Source organism: Poecilia reticulata, chromosome 20, assembly GCF_904066995.2.
Source record: "Poecilia reticulata chromosome 20, P_reticulata-male-v2, whole genome shotgun sequence".
Taxonomy (NCBI): domain Eukaryota; kingdom Metazoa; phylum Chordata; class Actinopteri; order Cyprinodontiformes; family Poeciliidae; genus Poecilia; species Poecilia reticulata.
The window spans coordinates 23,603,995-23,631,262 of record NC_088849.1 but is presented as its reverse complement, the minus strand read 5'-3'; the positions used below and the strand labels follow the sequence as shown (position 1 = coordinate 23,631,262).

At 37.5% G+C, this 27,268-nt stretch overlaps 2 long non-coding RNA genes across 3 annotated transcripts in view; both read right to left on the bottom strand.

The window, feature by feature from the left end:
- LOC145549353 (uncharacterized) overlaps positions 1 to 2,518 on the bottom strand; it is a 150,657-nt gene extending 148,139 nt beyond the window's left edge. Inside the window, exon 1 of the long non-coding RNA XR_014085289.1 lies at positions 2,444 to 2,518. This is a non-coding gene — a long non-coding RNA (uncharacterized LOC145549353). The remainder of the gene's footprint in view (positions 1 to 2,443) is intronic.
- Positions 2,519 to 3,649: 1,131 nt separating this feature from the next.
- LOC103456694 (uncharacterized) overlaps positions 3,650 to 27,268 on the bottom strand; it is an 81,635-nt gene continuing 58,016 nt past the window's right edge. For both annotated transcript variants that reach the window (XR_001776006.2, XR_014085453.1), the window contains exons 4-5: positions 19,977 to 20,050; positions 3,650 to 3,719 (exon numbers count right to left, since the gene is read on the bottom strand). This is a non-coding gene — a long non-coding RNA (uncharacterized LOC103456694). The remainder of the gene's footprint in view (positions 3,720 to 19,976; positions 20,051 to 27,268) is intronic.

Sequence of the window (27,268 nt, the reverse complement as noted above, 5' to 3'; positions counted from 1 at the left end):
TTTCTGCATTCTTGTTGGTTGTGCAGGAGGTTCCACTAATGCTTTTTAAAGATGTACAGTTGTATAATTGCGCATGTTTTCAGTCATTTTTAAGTGTAAACGTTGAGTTGGGGGGCGTGGCCAGCAGCAGATTATTTGGATTTAAAGCGACAAGACGCCCTAAAAAGCATCTCATTTATAGAACATCAGTAAAGTCTAGTGAAGTCAAATTCTTTGTCAGCAACATGGCAGTCCAAAGTGCTTTAAACATTAAAAGAGGAAAATACAAAGTTATAAAGTACACCGTAAAGTCAACGATTGAGAAAACCAGCAACAAACATCACATTTTGATGAGTGCCGTCATGAAAATCATCAATACACGTCAAATATGTTGGTCAATGTTTAATTTGTTATCTTTCAAAGGCAAATCTAAACAGGTGGGATTTTAGGAACTGAAGCTTTTCGGTTGTTTTGCTGTTTTCTTGAAGGTTATTGCAAATACACTGCAAAAACATAAAATCTTACCAAGTATTTTTGGTCCAGTTTCTAGTGTAAAATGAGACAAAATTAACTCAGAAGTGTCTCTTCAGTAAGATATAGGAGCTTGTTTTAATTCTTTAATATTGAATGACCCCAATATGCTGCTGTACAGGTATGACATCATTTATACAAATTAAGAGAAACCTCAGCTTGCTAATGCATCTAGTTTAAACCAATTTCAGACATCGGGAATGAAACAGATTAAATGCTAAACCGGCTTGCCGTACGGTTGGACAGCGCGTCGCCTCCATTGTTCTTCTTCTCTGCCTGCTAAAGTCCGGAAGGCATATTCATGAGGGAGGCCTAATTAAGCAGTCGGGGTCTGGATGGCGTCCAGATGGATGAGTTATTATTGCCGTTATTGATACTGGCTGGTTTGAGCCCCGCTATCAGGGATTAATGCTGCTTGAATTTAGAAGCCATCTTACCACTTAGTCCCATGATGAATAATGTTAGGCAAAGTCGTTTGCTCTGACACTCACTTACTTCCCCTCATTTTATGTACTTTGCTTGCCTTATTAAGGCTCTTACCACCGGCTTAATTGCCTATTTAGAATTCCCCTCTTTGTGACCTAGATGTGTGTTATTTTGTGAATGTAATTAAGTTACCTGTAAATATCTCAGCCGCAGCCTCATCCATCTACGTTATGTCGGCACTCTTTCTTTTATTTTTAATTAATTTAATGGCTGCCGTATCTGGACACGTATAACCTCGATAAAACCAGGAGAAATTGGTTTCGGTGGTGTTGGACTGGAGCCGTAATGGATCGGCGCTGGAGTGGCGAAGCGTCAGGCGCGCGCGGTGAAAGATTCAGGGCGCGTGGATTAATGTGGCGGCGTGTGAGGAGACGCTCCACATAGATAAAAACTGCTCAGCTAAAAAGGAACGTCTTGATTATCACTAAATAATGTTGACTTCTTTAAGAATAATGGAAATAACATTTAGTGTCGATTTAAATTAGGCTTAATTAGCTTAAAGATGTAATTCGCCTTTACTGACGCTAGCTGCGTTTTCAATGCAAATGTTCGGAAAACTTTGTAAATATTTTGTCTAGGGCTGAAACGATTCCTCGAGTGATTCGAGTACCTCGATTATTAAAATTCCTCGAGGAAAATTGACCTGCCTCGAAGCTTCGTTAATTTATGTTTTATCATTTAGCGCACCGTGTTTCAGCCGGAACATTATTTGCGTTGCGCGGAGCTCTGACTTCCGCCTCTGAGTTGTTGACGGAAGCTACGTGTTAGCGGCATAACGTCCAATCTTCAAGTTCGGCCCGCGGGGATTTTACTGATTGGTGATAATTCCGGGTTTTCATCGTTTTTGTGGGACCAATAAACATCCTTAAAATGACCGGCGCGATGCCGGGAGTTCGGCAGCCTTTCTGCTCCGGAGCTGCTGGTTGAACGGCGGGAAGAAGCTGAGGAGGATTTCTACAGGTGAGCGGAGAGACTGAACACGGCGGGCGGCTGAGGGTTGATGCTTACAGGGTAAGAGCAGCTTTACGGACGAACCGCACAATAAACTTATATCATCCCGGTCTGAACAAACGGGAGGCGGAACATGGCTGGTAGATGAGTTTCTGAACGGAGGAGCCGTAAATATCCCGTATTGCTCCCCCGGTCTACAAAAAAGTAACTGGTAGGGAAGCTCAAAGGTGGAAAAAATAGACTGATGTTGATATCCGATAGTAACACTGGTGTTATGGAAGATTTACCAATATTTTATTTCATAATTGTTTTTATCCGATTACTCGATTAATCGTAAGAAAAATCTATAGATTACTCGATTACTAAAATAATCGTTTACAACAGCCCTAATTTTGTTAAATCAAAAAAACAACAATTTGTTTCCATTAAATAAGAAACACAACAAAAATCACAGATGAATAAGTTTAGAAAACATGCAGCGCCATCATCCTCCTACCACTTCCTGTCGTCTTCTTCATCTTTTCCGCCAGTAGCAACATCTGATTTACTGAACAGGATTACAGTCACTGAAAGAAAGAAAAAATGTGACTTAGTCTTAGTCCAACTTTCTTTTTTTTTTCCAAAACATTTTGACAAATTTTTCTCAGTCTATTTCTTTTTTCTTAGAATTTTAACTTTAATCTCAGAATGTTTTTTTTTCCTCAAAATTGTGAATATTCTTAGAATTCTGACTTTAATCTGAAAATTGTGACCATTATTGCTCAGATTTCTGACTTTAACAACAGAATTTTAACTTTTTCTTAGAATTTTTAATTTCATCTCAGATTTTTTTTAGCTTCTCCTCAAAATTCTGACTATTGTCAGACTTCTGACTTTAATCTCAAAAGTCTGACTTTAATCTGAAAAATTGACTAAGAATATTAACCTTTTTCTCAGAATTTTTACTTTTTTTCTCAGAATTTTGACTTGTTCTCAGAATTTAGACTTTAATTTCTTCCTCTTGCACAGACAACTTTCACCACAAAAGAGCACATGAGAACCACTTATCACAAACTTCTACTATTGCAAACATTACATTGACAACTACACCAACACACTTTCATCCTGCTACGGAAACAGAAATGGAAATAAACGTCTGTTAAAATCGGACCGATATGTTAAAAAATCCCTCCGATGTTGATAATTTCGAACATCCTTAGTTTTCTGCCCTAAAGTGTCTCCAGTCCTGCTTCCTGTGTGATTTATTGCAGGTGTGAAACGAAGGAATCCATGTAAAGTTTGTGCAACACGTTGCAGGAACAAGTCGTCGTCTCTTTCCATATGTTACTGCAGTTTCTTTCCAATTATGGTTAAAATGTCAGCAGCTGAATCACGGTGTTTCTGTTCCCAGCCAATATGTTCTGCTGGAAATGGGTACATGAGGGGGGGGGGGAAGTGCACCAGCAGCATTTAAAGCTCCATAAAACAGCTTGTTTAAAAGCACAGATCCAGGGTTTCACAGGCATGAAGGGACAATCTGTGAGAGTTCAGAGATATTCATGAGGAAAACTGCGTTTACTTTACAACACGTCACATGGTCACTGCAGATCTTTCCTTCTCCAACTTTTTGTTATTTTAGAGGACAGTCGCTGACTAAACTCCAGAGTAGGTTTTCCTTCGGAGAGCTCACTACCCTGACCTAATTCAATCCTTTAAGATGAGTATCCCCTGCTGGAATAGCAAACAGCTTCTGTTCTCTGAGCCGGATCTCCGAGGATTGGTTCGCCAAATTTCTGAACGGAGAGGAGAAACTAAATCAGATTCTCCTTCAGGAAACAAAGTTATCCCTCAAACACTCACAACTTTTCCTGAAAACGAACATTGTGAAGTTAAAACTAACGACAAAAACAACCTGTAACCATGACAATATCCATCCATTTTGGTTACTTATACTTTTACTAGCATCAGTTGGAGATGAAAATCATAAAGAAAGTTGGGTTGCAACTAACGATCATGTTAGCAATCGATTATTTGATTGAATATTCTGACGATTAATCGAATAACAAATTGTCTCATTCTGCATATTTTTAATTTATTCACTTAAGTCTTTTATACACAATATTAGAAATTCATTAAAAGATGCAAATAAGTAAATGATTTTAAATTTTTAGAGAAGAAAACCAAATTTATGTAATGAAATGTAATAATAAGCATTGTTTAGAAAATGTTTCTCGACATAATGAACAAAATATAAATTTTTTGTACAGTTTTGTCTTAATTACTTCTCTGAATATGGTGTTTTTTAAGCAAATGGACTCCAGTTAACGATTAATCGTTTACTATATTAGTTGGCTGTTATTTCAATAATCGATTAATCACAATTAATTTGATTAATCGTTTAAGCCAAAGTTAAAATATGACTGAACCCCTAAATAATTTTCGTCTGGTTTCTAGTGTAAATATTTTGGTACACTTCAACAAGATAAACCTAACTTATAAGTAACTTTTCAATGCATTGTAGGAACTTGTTTTAAGGCCATCACAGATAGAAAACAAAAAGGAGGAGAAAATATTCGCCAAAAAATGTGGAAATATTTAGACTAATCTGAGAAATTTTCCACAAAAAAAAGTTGGAAATTTCTGAACTCCAAAAGTCAGAAAATTGTGGGGGGAAAATCTGAAATTTTCTCGTGTGAAAAGTCAAAACATTTCTAGTAAAAACTCAGAAATTCTTTTGGATTAATTCCAGGACATTAATCTAGAAAAGCTAGGAAATTTGAATTTCAAAAACTGAAAACTTTTGACTTTTCAAACAGAATTATCGACTTAAAACAAGCTCATATCTTGCAGAAAAGTTACTTGCAGGTTAGTTTAGTCTTATTTTTAAACATTAAGATGTTTTCAGTACTTGGTAGGATTTTGTGTTTTTGCAGTGTAACCATCTGAATTAAGCAGAAAACTCATTATTCTGACATTATCCTCACACTCCTGACTGAACCGCCTTGCAGAACATTGTTTTGCAGGCAGGACTGCATCAGCATTACGTCTTATTGGCACTGTCAAAGCCCGTCTTCCATTAACCTCTGCAAATTAATTATTATCGACACATTTGGATGGCGCTATTGAATGCGACTGAATGCCAGATTGATGCTGTAATTGCAGCGACTCCTTATATAATAAAAGGTCACGCAGAAAAGAGATGAGATATTTGATATTTATTCATTCGTGAGGATAAATCTCTCTTTTATGAGCAGACTATTTAGAAGATGCATATACCATTTAAATCCCCTCAGCGCTAATCATGGGTTGTTTTATTTTTAGCAGACAAGTTGACATTTTTCTCAACTTGCTGCTCTGAAACAAAGGAATAAAGGCATCTCCTGCAGACAGCGTGCAGGCTGAAGTCTGTCAGAGTGTACTGTAAACTCATTTGCTCTCATCTCACAGAAACACGATGCTGTCAGTGCACTCGCGCTCGCCGAGTGATAGATCTTTGTTCGAGACCACCGACACTCGGCGCAGACTTGTTCAGGCTGGAAGAATGAAACCCGGGTTTAGGCAGATCGTTTCTTTGATCGCAGCTGGTTAATCACGACTCTTTTCTCCGCAATCAGCTAAGTGTTTCTGCAGATTTCAGGCTGGTGTTAATGTTTTGACATTTGCGTTGCCACCGGCTAAAGGCCGCGTCATTTTCTGACTATTTATGGCCGAGCTTTGGCCGCCATGTTTGACGTGGGCATGATCGGCTTCAACACTTCAGTCAGAGGAAAAGTGCTGAATAATTTCAAGCATTTTTACACAAGGCAGCATTTTTGCAACATATATAAATCTTTAATATCAGTTGTGACAAACTGCAAAAACACAAAATCCTAGCAAGTATTTTTGGTTTAGTTTCTAGTGCAAATATCTTCACTTGAAATATGACAAAAAGCAACTTTTCAACAAGATAAAGGAACTTTTTTTAAATAAAATGTTCCTTAATATTAATAAATAAGTACTAATTCCTCTGGATAATTATTTCACTTACAATGTGGGAAAAATATCTTGTTATAAGTAAAATAATCTGAGTATATTTCTGCCCAAAAGCCATCATGAGATTAATCTCAAAAGTCAGAAACGTTCAACTTGATAAAATCAGACATTTTCTTGCTTCTTCTAGAAATTTCTAAGATTAATCCCAAAATTTCTGACTTTTTTCAAAATGTTTCCGCTTTTGTAGTGGCGACATTTTCATTTTTTCTAGAAAAGTTATTTCTAGTGGAAATTTATCCCTTTTTTGTTTTTTTCTAGTATTTTTTTGAGTTTTCAAACTCAGAAATGTACCTGCTTTTTCTTAAAAAATTCTGAGATTAAGCTCGTTTTAAGTGAATAATTCCTTCATATTGGCAGATTATTTCACTTATATCATGGAGAAAGTGTATTGTTATAGTCAGTGGTGGGAAGTAACGAAGTACAAGTACGTCGTTACTGTACTTAAGTACAAATTTCGTGTATCTGTACTTTACTTAAGTAGATTTAATAATGGCTACTTTCTACTTTTACTCCACTACATTTTACAGTAAGTATCTGTACTTTTTACTTCACTACATTTCTACAAACTGTCGCGTTACTCGTTACATCCAAGTCGCGTTGCTCTTTTTTTCCGTGAAGTTCAGGGATTTAAGGTGGCGCCGTAAAATCCAACCAATAGCGTGACGTAGTGTCTGTTGTCACCCATCGGCTCCACCTTTACTCGCACGCGGAGCTCCAGACATGCGCAGTGGTTTCCTCTGAGCGTCAGTAATATAATAGCGCTGCATAAATCATAAGATATGGCGACATGTAAAATCAGCAGCGCTTCGCTTTCACAGACGGTGGAACTTCGTCCAACTTTTAGCGTCACTTGGAAGGAAAGCTTAAAGAAAGGTAAGATCTGTGGACGTGATGCTAGCAAAGCTAGCTGTACAGAGACACATGTTGCATCTGCGATGGAAAAAAGTTGTCACTCATGCGCTGAATTACTGTGTGGAGGTGTTGACTGAGGTGTTGCATATATGGGACAACGCTGTGACCAAAGTGCAATATAGTAATATGACATTCATGGACGATCCGATTCTTCTGGACGGATCTTGACCAAGTCCTATAGTGCTGAAGCCTCACTGAGAGCTGTTCTTTGTTCTTGTAATGCTCTGCGTACACTGCAGTAGCTATTTTATTTCATTAAAATATCTTTATATTTAGTTAGTGAATAAATAAAACAAAAACATAAGAACGCAGAGCATGCTCATTGCTCTTTGTTTTCATCACCTGTCATGGTGGCAGACGTTGCAGCAGGAGGGAGGATGAGAACAGTCACGGTGCTCCTTCTGCTTGGTTACTTCTTGCTTATTGGGCCTTGGACAGTGTTCATAGTTGAGCGTTGTTAATTGCTATGTTTAATGGTGCAATTTCTGACATTGGCAATATGGGCAACCGCCCAGGGTGTTATTTCTTTAGGGATGGCAGGAGACCTCTGTGTATTGTGGCACAGAGATGAAAGCAAAACAGAATGAAGATGAGTTTGAATTGTCACTGGTTAAATTTATTTCAGCTCTAAGTAGGTGTTTTTATGGGAAAGTGAATCTTTCAGATCAATTTGAGAAGCAGTTTTGATAGGTGCACTTAATTTTATTGTCATGTAGCGCGGGGTGCTAGTTTTGATTTGGTCTTGGGTTCGGTGGTCTAGACTACAACTCTGCTATGAGGCTCCTTGGTACCATGTCCTCCTCTGCCAGTTGGATTTCTTTCAAAATAAATGTGTGGCAAAACAAGTGAAGTTCATGCTATGTTAGGACAGGAGACAAAATGTTTCCATCCCTGAAATTATGATGCATAGAATCAAATATCTAAGTCTAAACTATGTTACAGAGTAAACAATAAAAACATGCTTTATCTGTGGCATTGTTCACTAAAATGGCACATTTCTGATGTATTAAAATTAAATACGATCGGTACACTTAATGATATTAGTGATTAGGCAATTCATTCAGCAAGTACTTTTACTTTTAATACTTAAGTATTTTTAAAAGCCAGTACTTTTTTACTTTTACTTAAGTAAAATGTTAATGTGGTACTTTGACTTTTACTTAAGTACATTTTTGTCTGTGTATTTGTACTTTTACTTAAGTAAATTTTTTGAGTACTTTCTCCACCACTGGTTATAGTTAAAATAATCTGCAAGTGGAACGTACGACGGCGCAGTTATGGGCATTTTAGATAGAAAAAAAGAGGAGTATATTTATGACAAAAAAAACTATTTTGAGGTTAATCTAAAACATTTCTAGGAAAATTTATGACCTCAAAAAGTTTAAATTAAGTTTTGAAACTCAGAAAGTTTCCTAATGTCAAAAATTTTTGACTTTATGAGCGCCGACATTTCCTCGCTTCTTGTAGAATATTTCTAAGATTAATCTCGAATTTATGATTTCTATTTTTTTTTTTTACTTTTGAGTGCCAAAATTAAAAAATTTTTCTAGAAAACTCGTGGGTTTTCAGGTGAAATTTACCTTTTTTCCCCCACTCTCTTGAGTTTTCCAACTCAGAAATTGACATGATTGATGTGACCATGTTTTACGTTAATCAAAAAACTGCAAGTTCCACTGGCAGATTATTTCAGTTATAAAAGAAAGTGAAATAATCTGCACTTTCTCATCAATATTAAGCAGTTATGTCTTGCTGAAAAGCATTTTAAGTGTCCTAAGATATCTGTGATAGAAACCAAATCAAAAATTCTTGGTAATATTTAATGTTTTTGCAGCGTTCTGCGCGTTGCTGGACGTAAAATAGAATTCTCTTTTCCAAAACGAGGCGGTGAGGCCATATGGCGCGCGGCGGCAGTAATTCTCTCCACGGTCTGTCCGTCTCGGAGCAGATCTGAGACACAATGCAGGAGATGATCGAGTCTTAGTGTCAATACATCAGCCCAGAAAATTACCTCCTCTCTGCTTGGCCTACTTTAATCTGTGGCCCTCTATTGAAGCAATGAACACTCTCTCCTCTGTCCTATTGACGACGTAAAATAGGTTTGCCGGCTTGATTGACAACTTTGTCCAGCTGACAAAATGTAATGCAGTTCAGGACAAAAAACAGATCAGGAATTCTTTTGGACCCAATCTGGTGCTGCCGATTACATTTTTCTCCTCCGTCTTCTTCTTTATTGTATCAGACGGGTCTTTTGAAGTATTGAGGGAGAGTTTTTCTTATTTATTTATTTATATCGTGTGAGCGCTCACACACGTATTCAGGTGCATGTTTGAGAAGAAGTTGGCTTTGGCTTTTTAAGCTCCGACTTTCATCCGGACCGACTCCTGAATAACAAACAGAAAAAACAGAAAGCGTGTTCTCCTGCCACCAGGAATAAGATCTCATAAAAACAGCACCGACTACCTCTGGTAGCATTCCAGTGACCATGATTTATTTTTCTGTTTTAGCTCGGTGAATTATTCAGGCTGCACTTGTAGACATCAAACACATTTTCTGCTGACAGGGAGATTTAATGAAAACCAATTCGGCTCTCCAGCAACACTAAAACGTGAATGAAACTGATGGTTTTTGGAGCTGTTTGAGGGCTTGTTTTACCTTGTATCTGTAAGACATATCTGAGCTGCTAAAGCCTGGCTTTGATATGAAATTAATGTCTAATTAAATTTCAGCTCCACACCAGGGAAATTCTTAAAATAAATCTTTTTTTAATGTTTGAACAAAAAAAAAACATATCATTTGGCGTCTCTGCAGTGGAAAATATTCATAACCTGTTTAGTTTTATTGAAATTTTATGTAATTCAACTCAAATCTGAGCAATAGAAACCTAAAAACGTAAATTAAAATTCACCTTTTGCACATTTTCTACTTCCGTTTGGGTCTCAAATGCTTCTAAAACGATCAAAGTACTTAATAAAACACCCAGCTGTTTACTGCTAATAAGTTAAAAAATGTTTGGTGATTGGAAAATGAGCCATTTCGAAAACTTATCAAATGTTGAGTCACATTCCGTTACCTAGCAACCCCAGCAGAGCTCTGCCCGTTACTTGGTAACCCCAGCCGAGCTCTGCCCGTTACCTAGCAACCCCAGCCGAGCTCTGCCCGTTACCTAGCAATCCCTGCTGAGTTCCAGCACGTTTTGAAAGCTAAGCTATGTTTTGATTGAACTGTCCAATAATTATTTAGTCAGATCCTCTGTTTTTGTTTGGTTTATTGGTCAGTAACAGAAAAATTACCAAAGATCCATTTGTGGCAACTTTTCATAATGCATGCAACAGTCAAATGTTACACATTGCACAATTTCTTTTGGTTTGTAGAGTATATAAGACCATTAAAGCGAACATATTATGCAAAATTCACATTTTGCACAGTTTTGTACTTCCATCTGGGTCTCAACTGCTTCTAAAAACATTATAAGAACTCTAGAAAAGCAATTTTCTGGTAGTATGTTGATGTGTTTTGGTGTCTGAAAAATGAACGTTTTCAAAAACTTCCCGGATGTTAAGTCGCATTCCGTTACCTAGCAACCACAGCTGAGCTCCAGTTGGTATTTACATCAGCAATCAGCTTCTATCCATCACAAATCTGGAATAAACATCCAGAAAACTGCAAAACAGACGAAACACTCAGTTCCTTTAAATGAAAACAAACACACCTGTTTAGAGTTTAGAGCTGCTTCTGAACCATAATAAATTTGACATGATGATTCTGATGATAGGGCTGCACAGTGGCGCAGTTGGTAGAGCTGTTGCCTTGCAGCACGAAGGATCTGGGTTCGATTCCTGGCCCTGGTCTTTCGGCATGGAGTTTGCATGTTCTCCCTGTGCATGGTGGGTTTTCTCCGGGTACTCCGGTTTCCTCCCACAGTCCAAAAACATGACTGTCAGGTTAATTGGCCTCTCTAAATTGCCCCTAGGTGTGAGTGTGTTTGTGCATGGTTGTGTGTCCTGTGTGTCTCTCAGGAAGTTGTTAGTGAGAGAAATGAGCAAACACCCAGATTAAGTGCAAGCATCTAAACAAATTTCTGTAAATCGGCGTGAGATGGCAGTCGATAGCGCATCGATTCCTGTGGCGTCTCTTCTCCCCTTAAACGTCCTGATCCCCCAGTAAGCAGCGGCGGCAGTGGTCTCCAGACGGGGGAACAGAAAGCGGTCATTTTCAGAGGAAACCGTGTTAACGCGGACTAAGATATTTTGCCGCAGCAGGGCTTTGGAGGACGTTAAGTATTCATGGCATGAATTTTCCATCAAATCCATCCAGAGAACACACTGATCACAAGGCTTTAAATAACCAAAAACTGCAAGCGGAGCGTGTTAACCGGCAGGGCTCTCCTCATCTGTTATGCTACCAATAGGTGAACAAAAGCAGCAGAACTGTACTACATTACTGCCTCAGTGTGCTACAATTTAATGATCATGTCAGCAGTTCTCTTCAAAGGCCTCACTTCTGATCAGATAAGCCTCTCGTTTCCTCTTCGTATTTGAACCCCCTTGAACTAGAAAATGGATCTACCCCCATCCGTCCAGCCCTGCGCTCGTTCGGCACGGGGGCCGAAACTCAATCCGCCGAGAGCTTTTGGAAACGAATTTTGATCAAGAACATAAAAGGACATTCGGCTCGACGTGAAAATTACCGGGTTAAATAAGCTGTGGGGGACAGAAGCTCCCCAGAAGTGATCACACCGCTTCGATTTGATTCAACTTTTGACAGATTGGAAACACTGACTTTACAAACATTTGTGTTTGTGCACTGCAAAAACACTAAATCTTACTAATTACCTGGTCTAGCTTCTAGTGAAATATCTGAACATTTAAAATAAGACAAAACTAACTTAAAAGTAACTTTTGAGCAACATGTAGGATCTTGTTTTAAGTAAATAATTCCTCAATATTGATGAAAAAGTTCCAGTTTCACTGCCAGATGATTTCTTTCATAACAAATGTGAAGAACTTGGACTTTTTTTTTTCTAGAAAATTCCTGTGATTAATTTTAAAGTTTCTGAGTTTTTTACTAGAAAATGTTGACTTTTCAAAAGTTTTTCCTCATAATTTTTTGACTGTTGGAGTTCAGAAATTTCCAAGTTTTGTTGCCAAAATTTGCTCCTTTTTTTTTTTTACATACATAATGGTTCCTAAAACTCACTGAAAAGTTACTTGTAAATTAGTTTGGTCATATTTAAATGTACTAAAATATTTACACTAGAAACTAGAACAAAATACTAGTGGAACTAGTACTTTTTAAAATCAAAATTAAGGAGTTAGTGACTTAAAACAAGTTCCTACATCTCACTGAAAAGTTTCTTATAAATTAATTTAGTCTTTTTTAAGTGTATTGAGATATCTGCACTAGAAACTAATAATAATACTTTGTGTTTTTACAGTGAGTGAAAATCAAATTCCTTGTTTTTGTGCAGAAACTTGGTCAGTAAAATCAACTACAAACATTTGCACCCTATATGCATATAATACATTTATATTCTTCTTAATTTCAGCCGCTAATCAAGCTAAACTGCAGCGCTTTTCGCTTCCGTATTGCTGCTTGTGACCTTGAATGTTTGCCTATTAAACTGCCGATGCTCAGACAAGTATCCATCTCAACCTCAGGGGACTCATGCACAAGGATAACGAATCAATCGCCGCCTTCATCCATGATCCAAAGGCGCGATAACTCAGGACTTTGGCTCTTTCCCTGAGAAACTGCTTTACCTCCAGGGAGTAACTGCAGGCTGAAGACGAAGGGTAAACCGATGCAGAAAGAGGTCACTGTCTGTTCCCTCCGCCCATGGCTCTGTCTTTCGTCTAAACTGGAATGTTTTTGTAAGAATGTCATATATTGTCGAGTTTCCCTAAAAATACCTAAAGTAACATCCCAACCTAATTAAATTATCATCTACATGACACAGAAATGTAGCTAAAGAGATAAAACTGTCACATAAAGCACATTTATCTAGAAGAGGACATATTTTTTTTATTTTTTTTAACTTAAGCTGCTAGAAATGCACATTAATAGGATGTGATTTTAGGACACTTTAGAGACATGTTGGAAATTATCAGCAACTTTTTATTTGGTAAACTAGAAATTTAGCTTAAAGGCGATGTTTTTGTACTTCCATTTGGGCCTTAAATACTTCTAGAAATAATCGAAGCGCTTAAAAAAAACACCCAATAAGTCATTGTTTTAGTGTCTGAAAAATGATACAGTTCAATAGTTACATTCCACAGGCGCTGTGCCGTTACCTAGCAACCCCAGCCAAGCCCAGCCCCGTTACCTAGCAACCCCAGCCAAGCCAAGCCCCGTTACCTAGCAACCCCAGCCAAGCCCAGTCCTGTTACCTAGCAACCCAAAGCCGAGTTCCTTTACATTCTGTCAGCTGGTTTTAGACATGTAGAGAACTTTTTGTGTTTGAACTGAACATTTAAAATGTATATATACAGCTCAAAAAATAAAGGGAACACTTAAACAACACAATATAACTCCAAGTAAATCAAATTTCTGTGAAATCAAACTGTCCACTTAGGAAGCAACACTGATTGACCCGACGAGGGTCCCCGTTGTCAATCAGTGTTGCTTCCTAAGTGGACAGTTTGATTTCACAGAAGTTTGATTTACTTGGAGTTATATTGTGTTGTTCAAGTGTTCCCTTTATTTTTTTGAGCAGTGTATATTGAGCTAAATTTAATTCCTAGGCTCCAATAATGATAAAATAAAAAAATAAGTAAATTAATGTTTTACTGCTGTATGTGTTGTACAATGGCTGCTGGAAAAAGACAACTGGTACAACTGGTTTGATTTTCACTTACTTTTCAGAAACCACTTGATGTATTCTTGCTCATTGTGCAGAAGGCTCCACTTCTGCTTTTCATACATGTATGGCTGTTTAATTGTGCATCTGTTTGCAGCCATTTTCATGTGTGAGTGTCAACGTTAAGTTTAGGGGGCGTGGCCAGCAGCCGCTTAATTAGATTTAAAGTGCCAAGATGCCCTAAAACATCTCATTCTGACCAAAATCTCAATATTTAAGAATGATTTTGTGCAAAAAAATGTAATGAACAGGTTTTGTATAGACCATGGACTTATCCTAACCTGGTCAAGGAAGCATAATAGGTCACCTTTAAACAGTTCACTCATGGTTTCATTATGCTGTTTTCCAACATAAATGAAAACATTGTATGAAAAACTGCCTTTTGTACCCGTCAGCGTAAATTAATATAAAAACTTGTCTGATAACATGTTACATTTAAGGACAAAAACACTCAAAAATGGCTAAATTTAATGTCAGACTTAAAATGAAGACTTCAATTGGCTGCTGCTCTACAAGATGACATTTTTGTGCTGTTTTAAATGATTTTGAATGTGTCCCAGATTGTCCAAATGTCCAATCCAAGCATGTAAAGTAATAATTTTTCATCTTTAAGCGTCTTCCTAACACGTTCCGTTTAAATCTGGAGTCCCAGCTCCCTCTTTAAACCAGAGGAAGAGCTGATTTAATCCATCTTGCACCGCCAACACTCTGCCATACGTTCTGATTTACATCCTGATTTGTTGGCCTTTATGTTCATGTAATGGTTACACTTCTCATGTGTGGGATATTAGAGCCTCTTTCACTGACGCCCATAAAAACCGACATTACAGGGCGAGGCGTCGGTGAGCGGCATACCGATTACAGTTTAATCATTTATTGAGATGCTGTGAATAAGCATCTGGTTTCTTGTTGCTGATTTGTCTGGATTTTAAGGAGAAGTCAGTCGGCATCAATCATAGCTGGTGATTACGGTGAAATGAGGTAGATGAGTCACTTCTGACCGCAGCTACGGTTTGAGCAACTTTTTAATGGAGTTGTTTAAAATGTCACAGCCTCAGATTTCAGACGGATGAACATTTATGTTTTCTGTCTGTGCATTTTTAAGTTAAATCAGATTTTAATGGTGTTTTATGAGATAAACCAACATAAATGGTGAATCTATTGTCCAAATCTGCTTAGAGGAATATGCATTACCGATTAAAACAGAAGAAATTAGAGGTTGAGCATTGAAGAATCAGTAGAAACTAATTTAAACGAAGGCGTGAAATAATAAATATTTTAGTAATCAAATATTCTAACATTTATTCTGATGATTAATCAACTAATTGGATAAATACATTTTTTCATTTTGCTGATTTTCAATTTAACCATTGACAAAATTCAATCTTTTAAAAAAACAAACATTTTATTTCCTAAAATGAGGGGTTTGGTTCACAGGCTGGTAGAAAAAACAGAAAGTTGTGTCTTGCATATGGCCAAAATAAGCGGATTTGGGTCGAATTTGCCTCCTAAGAGGCCTCCAACGGCAGCCTTCATTTAGGACTATAAGCATAAAAGATACTTTTTATATCATTTCAGTTTGTTCACCTTCTAATTTAAACAGATTTTTCTTCTCATCATATCACATCTACACCTGTCAACCTTGAATAGTTACTGAAAATCCTGTTTTGTGAAGTGGAGAAGTCAGGAGTGAGTTTTGAATAACCTTGAGTAAACCATCTGTCACCCTGGCAGACACCGGTGGTTTCAGGTAAGCTGGAAACTCTGCAGTCTCTATTATTCTGCATGCCATGTGAGAAAACCCGCTGACTTCAACCGTCCTGCTGGGCTAACCGCTGATTAGCTTGCAGTTTGGTTTGTGTGAAACAAAGCTGCATTAAACAGAAGCGTCCAACAAATACGCTCCTTATTGCTATTCCACGGATTAGCTGCATCTCTTCCAGAAATCATTGCTGGAATTAAAAGCAGGAAGTTTCCGATGTTCTAATGGGTTTCCGACATTTGGGTTGCATTTGGCTCCAGCGGTGGCCAATTTCTGCACAGCAGCTGCCAGTCGCACCTGGACGCAAACCGCTGTTTCTCGAGAAGGCTGCAGGCGCGACAGAGAGGTGATGTAAGTCGTTTCATTCTTTGTCCCGGCAGCTTCACGGTTCCTACGAGTCTGTTTAAATCCTCCGAGCTTAATTAATCAAACTATTTCATTTGGTTTTCTGTAACGGATTACTGTACTGAGCTAGAAGAGATCATATTTTACATTACTGTAACATTTATAAGATAAAGTTAGTTTTAAAAATGGACAGCAATTTTGTTTAGCAAATAATATGCTACATTTTAGCTTAATTTTCATTCATGTGAACCTGAGAAGGAGGAAGAACCACTGACTAAGAGCTTGAGTGTTTTACTCTACATTCACATCGTTCGGTTGTTTTTTCATATCAGGAATATCTTATTATATTTGTACATTCTTGTTAAAACAGAATCAAATGTTTGTGTACGTTCATTTGCTTCTGAAAACAGCCCAAATTATTATTATTATTATTATTATTATTATTATTATTATTATTATTATTATTATTATTATTTTATTTTTTTCAATAAACTTGGTGTCTGGAAAATGAGCCGTTTCAAAAACCTCTCAATTGTTAAGTCGCATTTGGGCACTTCGCCGTTACCTAGCAACCCCAGGCGAGACCAGCCCGTTACCTAGCAACCCCAGGCAAGACCAGCCCGTTACCTAGCAACCCAACCAGAGGTCCAGCCCGTTGGGTCAGCTGGTTTTATGCACTGTACAATGGCTGCTGGCAAAGACAAGTGTTTTGTTGTTGACTTGCCATCCAAAAGCCACTTAATACATTCTTGTTGGTTGTGCAGAAGGCTCCACTTCTGCTTTTCAAATATGTAGGGTTATATAATTGTGCATCTGTTTGCAGCATTAATTTTTACATGTGACTAAACGCTGAGTTGGGGGCTGTGGCCAGCAGCAGTTTGGATTTTTAACCCACTTGATTTTAATACTTTATGTCATGTGTATATGAACAGCTGTTTGTGAACGTTAGTTTTATTTTGACAAGTTCTGTCGTTAAAGCTGGTATGTCATGTAGTTTTTGTTAAAGCTAAACTCTTTGGGGTTTTTTCCCCCTAAAGTTCTTATGATTTGCTTGTTGAGCTTCAACAGAAACTATCTCTAGTTCTGCACTTCTATGTCTATCAGTGTCTCTTTCCTGGAGAAACTGCTGCCAATGACTTTGTGTACTTCTGGGTTTTGTCCCGTCTTTACAGCAACTGGCCACCAATCCTCCTTTCCTTTTCTTCTTTACTTTCTCCACCTCTCAGCTAACGTTTTATATTATACTGTCGCTTGACTACACTTACACAAACGAATCACCAATAAACTGTCAAGATGCCTAATTTCATCAGCACATATGGAAACCCTGACAAATAACATAACTACTATACCTCCATATGGGTCCACACGGTTCTGTTTAATCCTTGGTTTCTTTCATGATTTGAACATAAGTCTGCCTGTTCTCCATCTGGCTGTTAATTTCCTGTTCAGTCGTGTTACATAAAGCAGCAAAACTATCATCAAATTATCATATAATTAAACCAGACCAGAGAACATCTGTAATTTTCTCCTTTCTCCTCTCAAACAAAATCTGAAAAATCTTTGCTAGACTCCTGGAGCTCCAGGTTCAGCCGGTTCAATGAACCCGCTCTAGGTGTGAGCACAACTACAACTCAATGCAGGTGTGTTTGTTGGCTCAACATCAAAAACATTAAAGCTGCTTCATTAACACACCGATTCTGTGTTTTTCCCCAAAACTTAAACCAACATTATTAAAAAACAAAGCGAACACTGAAGGGCAGCTGTTTAGGTAAAGTAGAAACAGAAATGTTAGCAGGTATGAAGTGTATAATAACTCTGAAACCTCTCATCTATTATTGAGTCCTGACATTGGCAAGTGGTAGATGACATGAAATATATATGAGGTTGAACTCCAGTTACTTAAAGATTCAGCTCCACACATAGTTGTACTGAATCACTCTTTGTGTCCAACTGGGACTAGAAAATAAGTTCCTTTTGGATGGATGGAGCAGAAGTTGTTTAGTCATGAAAAGCCTTGATTGCCCAGCAGAGAGGACATTACCTTTTAATTTGCATTTGCAGCGCTGGAACGAGGTTAAAGCTAAGCAACAGGAGAGAAGGTGGACGGGATTGTTGGCCGGCCACAGCTGAGACGGCCATTACAGCTGGCTGAAGAAATGCTGTAAACTTTGCGGCCCCGCTGATGTAATTGTCTGTAATGACCAGTTCTTCGTGGCCAAGTGGAATTCAGATTTGATTGCGCGAAGGGAAAAGTCGAAGCGCGTGTTGTTCTAAAAACAAAACCCTCCAAAACTTATTATTGAAGCTTGGAACAAACGTTGAACCTTAGGTGAATATTTAATATCGACCAAAACAAACTAACAAAAAAGGAGGAAAAAAGATGCAAAATTGTCCAATCACTGAAGAAAAGTAGAGAGAGCATTTGTATTCATGTCCAGTCTCTTTTTATTTGCAATTCGCCTCCTCAAAATGTGAATCTCTGCTGGAGAGCGACTGAATGTGTTGTCCTCGTCCCGTCTGAATAGACGTTAGAGACAGGTGAAGTCAAAGAAAACGATCCAGCGTCAGAGAGAGAGGTTATAATGTAACATTTAGAAAAATGATAAGAAAGCAAAGCAGTTATTAGCTTCACGACACATCACACATGTTTTCCACTATCCTGTTGGTCCAGCTTAACATTTAAATAGTTACTACCAAACTTTGTCATGTTGTTATTGTCTAAATAGCATTTAATGCAGATTCAGACCCCAAAAACGTAAAATTTTCTGTTTTGTACCATCCTGAAATTATAAACCAGTATTTTGTATCACTTATATCAAGTATTATGAATGAATCCAGTCAACCTGATGTTACTTTCTAAACCTCAGCTTTTCTTCATAATTGATAAATTAGGCTTTTGTGGTTATGGATATAACCAATAAGTTTCATTTTATATACAGTGTTAGAATATTTTCAAAATGTTACTAAATAGTTAGTTTTCAGAATTGCTCTTATTCCCATTAATCTGCTGTAAAATATGCTAATGCTAACGAAACAGTTCATCACACCATTATTTTGATTGATCTAGTTTATGTAATATAAAGGTTTCCATGGGTTTGCTATTACAAAACACTTCCAAGTTGTTTTTTTGTACTAAATTTTTTTATTATTACCTTTTTTTGATGACTATGTTTCAAATCTTATGGTTGCTAGTTTAAAATACTAGCATTTCATTTGCTGAGGTTTGTTTTGGTAGCACTTAGTAGTTTGTGCTTTTTGTTGCCAGCAGCTGTTGCCACTAATAAGTTCTGTTGCTAATGGTTGTTAGCATGTTAATTGATGCTACTGCTAGCAGGTTTATAAGGAAGTCAACTATTGTTGCTGTCGGCGCTCAATGTTTCTGCTAGCAGTTGTCGTTAGAGCTCACCCAGACGTAAAAATGACTGCAAACTGATGCGCAATTATATAATTTACACCTTCGAAAAGCATAAGTGGAGCCTCCTGCACAATCAACAAGAATGCAGGAAGTGGTTTCTGGATGGAAAATCAACAACAAAAACGAAAACCAGCTGACCAAAATGCGGGAGCTCAGCCGGGGTTGCTAGGTAACGGCACAGTGACCGTTGATTAGGACTTAACAATCGGTAGGTTTTCTTGACACCTAAAATCACAAACTTACTGCTAAAAAGCTTGGGCTTTTTTTAGAAGCAGTTGAGACCCAAATGAAAATACAAAAACGTACAAACAGTAAGTTTAGTACAGCAGCTCCCCTTTTAAAATCCTCAGAATGTCATAAAAGTTACAAAAAAATAAAATAAAAGTGATTTTTGAAAAATATGGAACCCTGAAACTTTCACAGAGCTTTGGCTTTCTAGTAACCTTGTATCTTTTCAATGCATCTATTCTTTTTCCACATTTGGTTTAAAAGTCTAGATGTCATATTCCTAGAATAACTAACTTAATAGAGATGGGCTGTTGCATTGGAATTGCACGCCTTCGTCAGAAGAGCTGATCAGAAGTCTTTTTTTTATGCTTTTTTGTAATATTCATCACCAGGAGGCAGGCAGGGCGCTGCCAGGAGCTCAGTGGGTTTGTTTCATGAAACCAGGTGCAGCATTGAATTTAGAAAGGTGTACCTTTCTTTCCCCATTGATACATTCTTACCTTTTCATCCTTTTCCCCTTTCCTCACTTCCTGCCTTTCAATAACAAGCATATTATTGATATCCTCCTTCCTCCCTGGGAGAAACAGAAACAGAAAGTCTCAATGTATCGCCGTCCTTATGAGTATTTTTAATATTTCAAAAGAATGCTTCATAAAATAAAATAAATATTTGTTAGAAAAGAACCAATCTGAAGCCTAAAGAGAACAAACAACAATGCAGCCGTCGATAGTTTCAGGAAGATCAGAAAACATGGAGCGTATCACACACTCGGTTGTTGTTTATCACTGGGAGTGCGTGTGTGTGTGTGTGTGTGTGTGTGTGTGTGTGTGTGTGTGTGTGTGTGTGTGTGTGTGTGTGTGCAGTGGTTTTTGCATAGGGTTGCTAAGCTCTAAGCTCAATTGGAAGCAGGTGCGGCGTAAAGACCTAATCACATTTGCGGCTCATTACCCGGTGACTGTGTGCACATATTTGCCTCTCTGTGTCCTTATTAATCAGGCCCAGACAACCCTAAGTGCTCCTCTCCACTTTTCCACATGACTTGCTACAAGCAACAGTAGAGCACAACAACGTGATGAGACCACCTGCTGCTGTCTGCTTTTCCAACACCTGCAATGCAAACGCGCGTAATTTCTCACTTGACCTCTAACCGTTTGCCAATTGGCAGAGCGTCAGTTTTTTGGCCCGCTTGAATGTTGAGGTACTCGCTTCGGAGTGATCATAACAGCATTAGGGGAGCTTCCTCGCTCATCTGTAACTAATATAATACTGTATGTGGTCGTTTTCTAAATCAGCAGAAGTTGTACGGCGATATGGAAACGCAATGCGGTCCAAAATGTTTTCCTGCATGCAAACGGATCACAGTTTTCAGGGTTTTTGTAATCAAAATGTACTTATTTAAACATGAGTTCACTTTTTTTAAAGAAAATTCCAACTCAAAACATAATATTTACTTTTAAGTATGAGAAAAGAAATACAACATAACTGCAAACTGAATTAGAAACCAATGATTGTTTTCAGTTGTTGAAGATGCTGCCGTTTATTTTAAACTTAACATCAACAGAAGCTGTTTGTTGTTTTATTGGGAAGCTAATTAAATAATCAGGTGGACAATTATGTAACAATCTGGAATAAACGTCCAGAAAACTGCAAAAAAGCAGAAACAATGAGCTTCTTCAAGTCAAGGCTAAACACCGACTTGGTTGGATCTGAATCATTATGAATGAAACATTGATTAACTTATTTGATGTGTATTGATCATTTTGGCACTTGATAAAATGTAATGTTTGTTACTGCTTTCTGAATTTGTGGCTTAATTATGTTTTTATTTTTGTGTTTTTACCTTGACCTGCCTTTTGCTGAGATATGCGATACAAATAAACTTGATGGATTAAAGAAAAAAGGCAAAAATGGATAAAATGGGAACGTTTGTAGGATACCGTTTGTAGGATTTCTCTTTTGTCTTTGGTAAAAGACGAAGAGCCATTTTTTCTGCTAGCGCCTTTGTTTTCGTTGTATTTACCCAGAATGCCCTGCACTGTAGTCCACTTCCTGGTTTTGGAGCGGTCTCCAGTCCGCTTGACGTTCACATATGCATCCGAACCGCACCAGAGTTCACTTCAACTGAACCAAATCAAAGGTTGTAGGCTACGACGGAGAATTAGAGCTATGCTAATAAAATAAAATAAAGTCCTAAAATTATGAGAATAAAGTTGAAATAATATATAAATAAAAATCTGAATATTATGACTTTATTCTTCTGATCTTATGACTCTTCTCATATTATTTCGTCTTAATTCTCGTACAGCTTTATTCTTGTAATTTCAAGACTTTCTCATATAGCTACCAGAGTTTGCCAAACTGAAGGTTAATATCTGACCATCAGCTCAACCTTTTGCAATAATCCATCGCACACCAGCCAGTCTTCCTCTTAAAATCTACAAAAAAACAAAAACATTTTGCAGTGGCCTCCTCAAAGCATTGCGGTCTTCCAGTAGAGAACATTAGAGAAAGTACTTCACCAGATACTGAGAGCAGCTGTGTGAAAAAGCTTCGTAAAAGCTCTTCTTGCGGCCACAAAAGCATAAAATAAGTTGAACCATCCACCAAATTTCCTGCTCCTCAGTGATGTTAAACTGTCTTTCCAGCCAAATGCTTAATGGCAGCTGGTGATGCCAAAGGTGACGCAGTCAATTATTAGGTTTGGAGAGTAATTAGTTTCCACATCAGGCCAGGTTGGTTCGAAAAGCTTTTTTTATCTCTCCTAATGAATGAAAAACTCATTTAAACTCTGCTTTTTGGATTTACCGTATTTTCCGCACTATAAAGCGCACCGGATTATAAGGCGCACCTTCAGTGAATGGCCTATTTTAAAACCTTTTTTCATATATAAGGCGCATAGAATAGACGCTTCAGTTTGGGTTGCCAATTTGTTCCGTACTCTATTATTACACATCTACATTTGTAAAAACGTGGTCCCCAGTACTTTATCTAGTAGGCTGCCCCAGTCGTTGTTTCACTCACGGTGTTGTGATATTCTGCCCAACTGCTTTCTGGGTAACACAGACCAACCGACACGCTGCCGCAGCAGTCTCTGTCTCTTTGCCCCCCCTGGCTTTAAATGTATTATCAAACTTTATTAACAAACCAGCGTTCTGACAACTATCCCAGCATGCACCACGCACTTCTTCTTCTACGGGGGAAAATGAAGTCGGCGGCTGCTTACCGTAGCTGCTAGACCTGTTGTGGCTCAATATTGGTCCATATATAAGGCGCACCGGGTTATAAGGCGCACTGCCGGCTTTTAAGGAAATTGAAGGTTTTTAGGTGCCTTATAGTGCTGAAAATACGGTACTCAGGTTATTTTGTCTGATGTCAATGTTTGATTGATGATCTGAAATGTATTTTAAAAGATTTATATATTTTTTACTTCTGTATGGTGTTTTTTTTTGTTGTTGTTAATGTTATTTTCCACATCCAGATTACTGAATAAATTAACAAACATTCTAATATTAATCAGTATTAGCATGAATATAAGGAACATTGCCTACAGTTATTTAATCAATAAAAGATAAATACTTTGTCTCAAAGATATTCATTGAAAAATGCAATATAACATTAAGTTAAAATGATAAAAATAAAATTTAAATGAGAAAATGTCAAAAAAAAGTTAATAAAAAATAAAGTTTAAAGACTTCTAACAGCCATTTCTCATGTAAAGTTGCCCATAGAAAATGTGCCATTTTGCAATTTTTTAAATTTCTAAGTCTGGAACCAGCAATAATGGCTAAAAATTTACCGTATTTTCCGCACTATAAGGCGCACCTAAAAACCTTCAATTTCCTCAAAAGCCGACAGTGTGCCTTATAATCTGGTGCGCCTTTTTATGTTTTCCACTAGTTCATGCTCTGATCTGACCCTGTGAAATAAAATATTGTCTTCCACCATCATAGAAACGTTGAACAAACACATTTTAAATGGAGAGAGTGAAGCGATTACATTAAATCGACTTCCAGCGCGGTGCACTGTAAGAAATAATTTGCTTGTTCGTAAATGAACCCTGAATGAAATTCTTTGGCATTTCAAGACACAACGCTTTGATGTTGTGTCATTTTCACGAATTTCCTCAAAATTATTTGTTGCAAATTGAGTTCAGTGACAGATAACAGCAGCAATTATGAGGCTGAGCATTTCAGGGGTCCACACCGAGACATGTATATGCATACATAAACCGCCGGGAGGGAAGACGGGACAAAAATAGTTTACAGGAAGGCTTGGTGTGGGAGTCCTGTTGGGCCCTGGCGTCTATTCTTCTGCCGCTTTATCTCTTATGCTGAGCATGGCTCCACCATCTCGTAAGGATCTCGGTTTCCTGTTTGGTGCGGCCCCAGAGACACGCATGGCACCGAATAAAGGGCCTTAAGTGGGACACAGAGACTCGGAGTCCCAATAAAAAGAGACGAGGAAAAACACTTTGAAAGCTGAGACGCGTTTTCACTGAACTGTCCAAAGATTATTATTACCAAAGGTCTATTTGTGGCTACTTCTTAGTTCCTTTAGATCTAAAAATGCGACTATGTGATGTAAAATGTAACTTGGTTTACAGCTTACATAAGACTATTTAAAAGTTTTAACAATTAAATTCAAATTTAATTGTTAAAAAATTGTTATTTAAATATGAGACTTTACTGCTTCTAAAAGCAGTCCAAGCGCTAAAATACCCAACCCAACCGTTTTTTGGTAATATGTTCATGATTTTTGGTGTCTGGAAAAGAAGCCATTTCAAAAACCTCTGGAATGTTAAGTCACATTTGACAGGCACTGTGTCGTCGTTACCTAGCAACCCCAGTGGAGTTCCGCCCGTTACCTAGCAACCCAAGCAGAGTTCCAGCCTATATGGTTAGCTGGTTTTTATGCACTGTACAATGGCTGCTGGAAGAAAAAAAAGTTTTGTTGTTGACTTATCATCCAGAAACCACTTCCTGTACTCTCATTGGTTGTGCAGGAGGCTCCACTTCTGCTTTTCAAAGATGTACATTTGTATAATTGCGCATCTGTTTGCGGCTATTTTCACGTGTGGTTGTAAATGTTGAGTTGGAGCAGCTAAGAAGCTCATTCTGACTAAAATCTCATGATCTAAGAATGACATTTTGCAAAAAGAATAAATACAAATGTAAGGAACATGTTTTGTGTCACCATAGATCTATCATATGACATTGTGGTCATGCTATAATCTACAGAGTCACTGTTTTGAACAAAATTATTGAACTAAATGAGTCTTTTAAGGATATTGAAACTCCCTCAGATCCATCTGATTTTTATGGTTCAAGGTTTTCAGTTTTTATTCAAGTCCTATTTTGTTGGAACCAATAGTTATTCTGAAATCTTTAGAATTTTTTTAGAGTTGCTTTTTAGTCAGCACTTGAGTGTTTTCCAGCAAATGCAAGCTAACTTTACATGGTTTTCACTCTTTTGACCCCTACGTACCAATTTAGTCTTCACTATCTCATATTAATACAATTTTTAAAGGTTTTTAATTAGGGCACATGTTCCATTGTATCCTCACACATTTTATTTTTCTTAATTTTGGATATATAGTCAGATCTTGTGAAAAAATGAACACCAACAGCCAGTTGTTGTCGGTAGAAATTAAATTTGTAAATGGCAGATAATTTACTGGAAGGCATAACAGAGTAAGAGAAATCTAACAGATGAAACAGTCACCACTTTCAGGCTGCTGATTTGCTGTTACTGTCTCAATAATTGGATTTCATTGTTCAGATGAACAGCAGTTGAAAAGTAAATTCTAGAGAGAATAAAGATATACACAAAAGTGCAGAAAATGGTAGCCGGCTCAGGAGAAATTGGCTGAAATGGTTCAAATTAAAGCTACAAAGGTGTGAAAAATAGAAAACAAAAGCAGAGCCAACGGTCAGCCCCAGGCTGAAGATGAGGATCTGCAGATCTGCTTGTCAGAACTGTAACGATTAGAAGACATCTATGAAAAGGCAGGCTATCAAAAGATATTATTGACCATTTTTATGTCGATTCCTAGCTGTTCTTATGCTTTCTTTTTCTATGTTGACCTGCCAAGAGACTGCAGATGTGAATTAGCTAAAAGCTATAATCTTTTGCAACTCATCAAATGATGACGTTTTATGTCTCAGTTGCACGTTGTTGCTTTTCAAACAGACTTCAAGAAGCGGCGCAAACAAAACCAGTTCTTGAAAAAATAAAGAAATCTATTCTAAAACCAAAAAATACCAACTCCATGCAATAGCCGTGACGCAGTTCTCAGAAATGGTGATCATACAAATAAATATTCTTTCAGTGAATCACAGGAAAGTTCCATCTTTTCCTTTCTTATATAAAATGTTTCAGTTTGTAATTGAAAATACATTTCTTTAAAAACCCTTGCATTCCATTCTTCCTCACTTTCTGTAGACTAACAAGCTATTTGGTCAATTTGTCTTTCAATTTTATTTTGGAATATGCTATGCAGTGTAAGTTTACCAACTCTGTGAAATACGTAAGCAGAATTGTACAAAACATCAGCAAAAAAGCAAACAATAAACACTGAAAGCATGTTTTTATTATTTCCTTACTGGATGTTATAAAAGTAACATCCTCAACAACACCAGCATTAAAAACCAATTAAAACAACTTTGTGAATTACCGACTGTACCTGACACTTTTTTAACTTCATGTTGCAGCTAACTGTTCTGTTGTGCTAATGCTAGCGCACAAAAACAACATACAGAGATTCAGTTTTAGCTAATATTCCTGTCAAGTCTTAGTTGCTGGTCTAATAAGCAATATGTGGGTCATAAACATTCCAATGAGTCTGTTTTTCTTTTTTTGCAAGCTGTTATCCTAGTTTTCTTCATTGCTAACTGTGCTACAGTGTTAACACTGGCTAGTACAAACATTTAGCTCAGGGCAAGATGCATCGATGTTTTCATATTTTCACAGAGTTTTGACCACTTGAACGTTGCTGAAATTGAGATTCTTCGGACAAGAAGGTAGGTAGAGTGCCCAAAAGATTATTATCAAGTAAAAGTAGCACTACTTCAACGTATTTTTCAATCAATCAATCAATCAAATTTATTTGATTTACATTTCAGCAGCCAGGCATTTCAAAGTGCTTTACATAATTAAAGCAAAAATAAAAACAGAATAAACAGTGAGAAAGAGAAAGAGATTTTGAAAAAGATTAAAAAAGATAAAAACATTAAAAACATCGACCCACGTGAGGACTTGCCCTTATGGGGTCTCCTCGAACAGAGTTTTAGCAGAGCGACATCTTGCAAGGATTCTCAAACCTAAGACATCAAAACCCGCAATTTAGATTGATCTGTTCTAAGCATCTATTCAGTGATTGGATGGGTTCAGAGTCACCTAGTGACATCGTGATGTAGAGCTGTGTATCATCCGCATAATTGTGGTAGCTAATCCTATGTCCTGTTATAACCTTAGCCATTGGGAGAATATGAATATTGAAAAGAAGGGGTCCTTTAAAAAATAAATAAAATAAAATAAAAACTGGAACCTGCTCTCTGTTTTCCATAAGGACCAGCAGAGGGCGGCGTCTTAATAAATCTACTGCATATATTAAGGACGCTGCACTCCGTCTCCAAGCCGAACCATGGTTTCGTTCACACCGAGCTTAAATGCAGCGGCTCCATTTCCCTCCTGTAGTGCCAGATCGACAGCCCTCAACTTAAAAGCTGCATGATATGAGTTTGAAAACATTTCACTGTCGTGCCTGCTGCTAGCATGTGGTTGAAATTAGCAC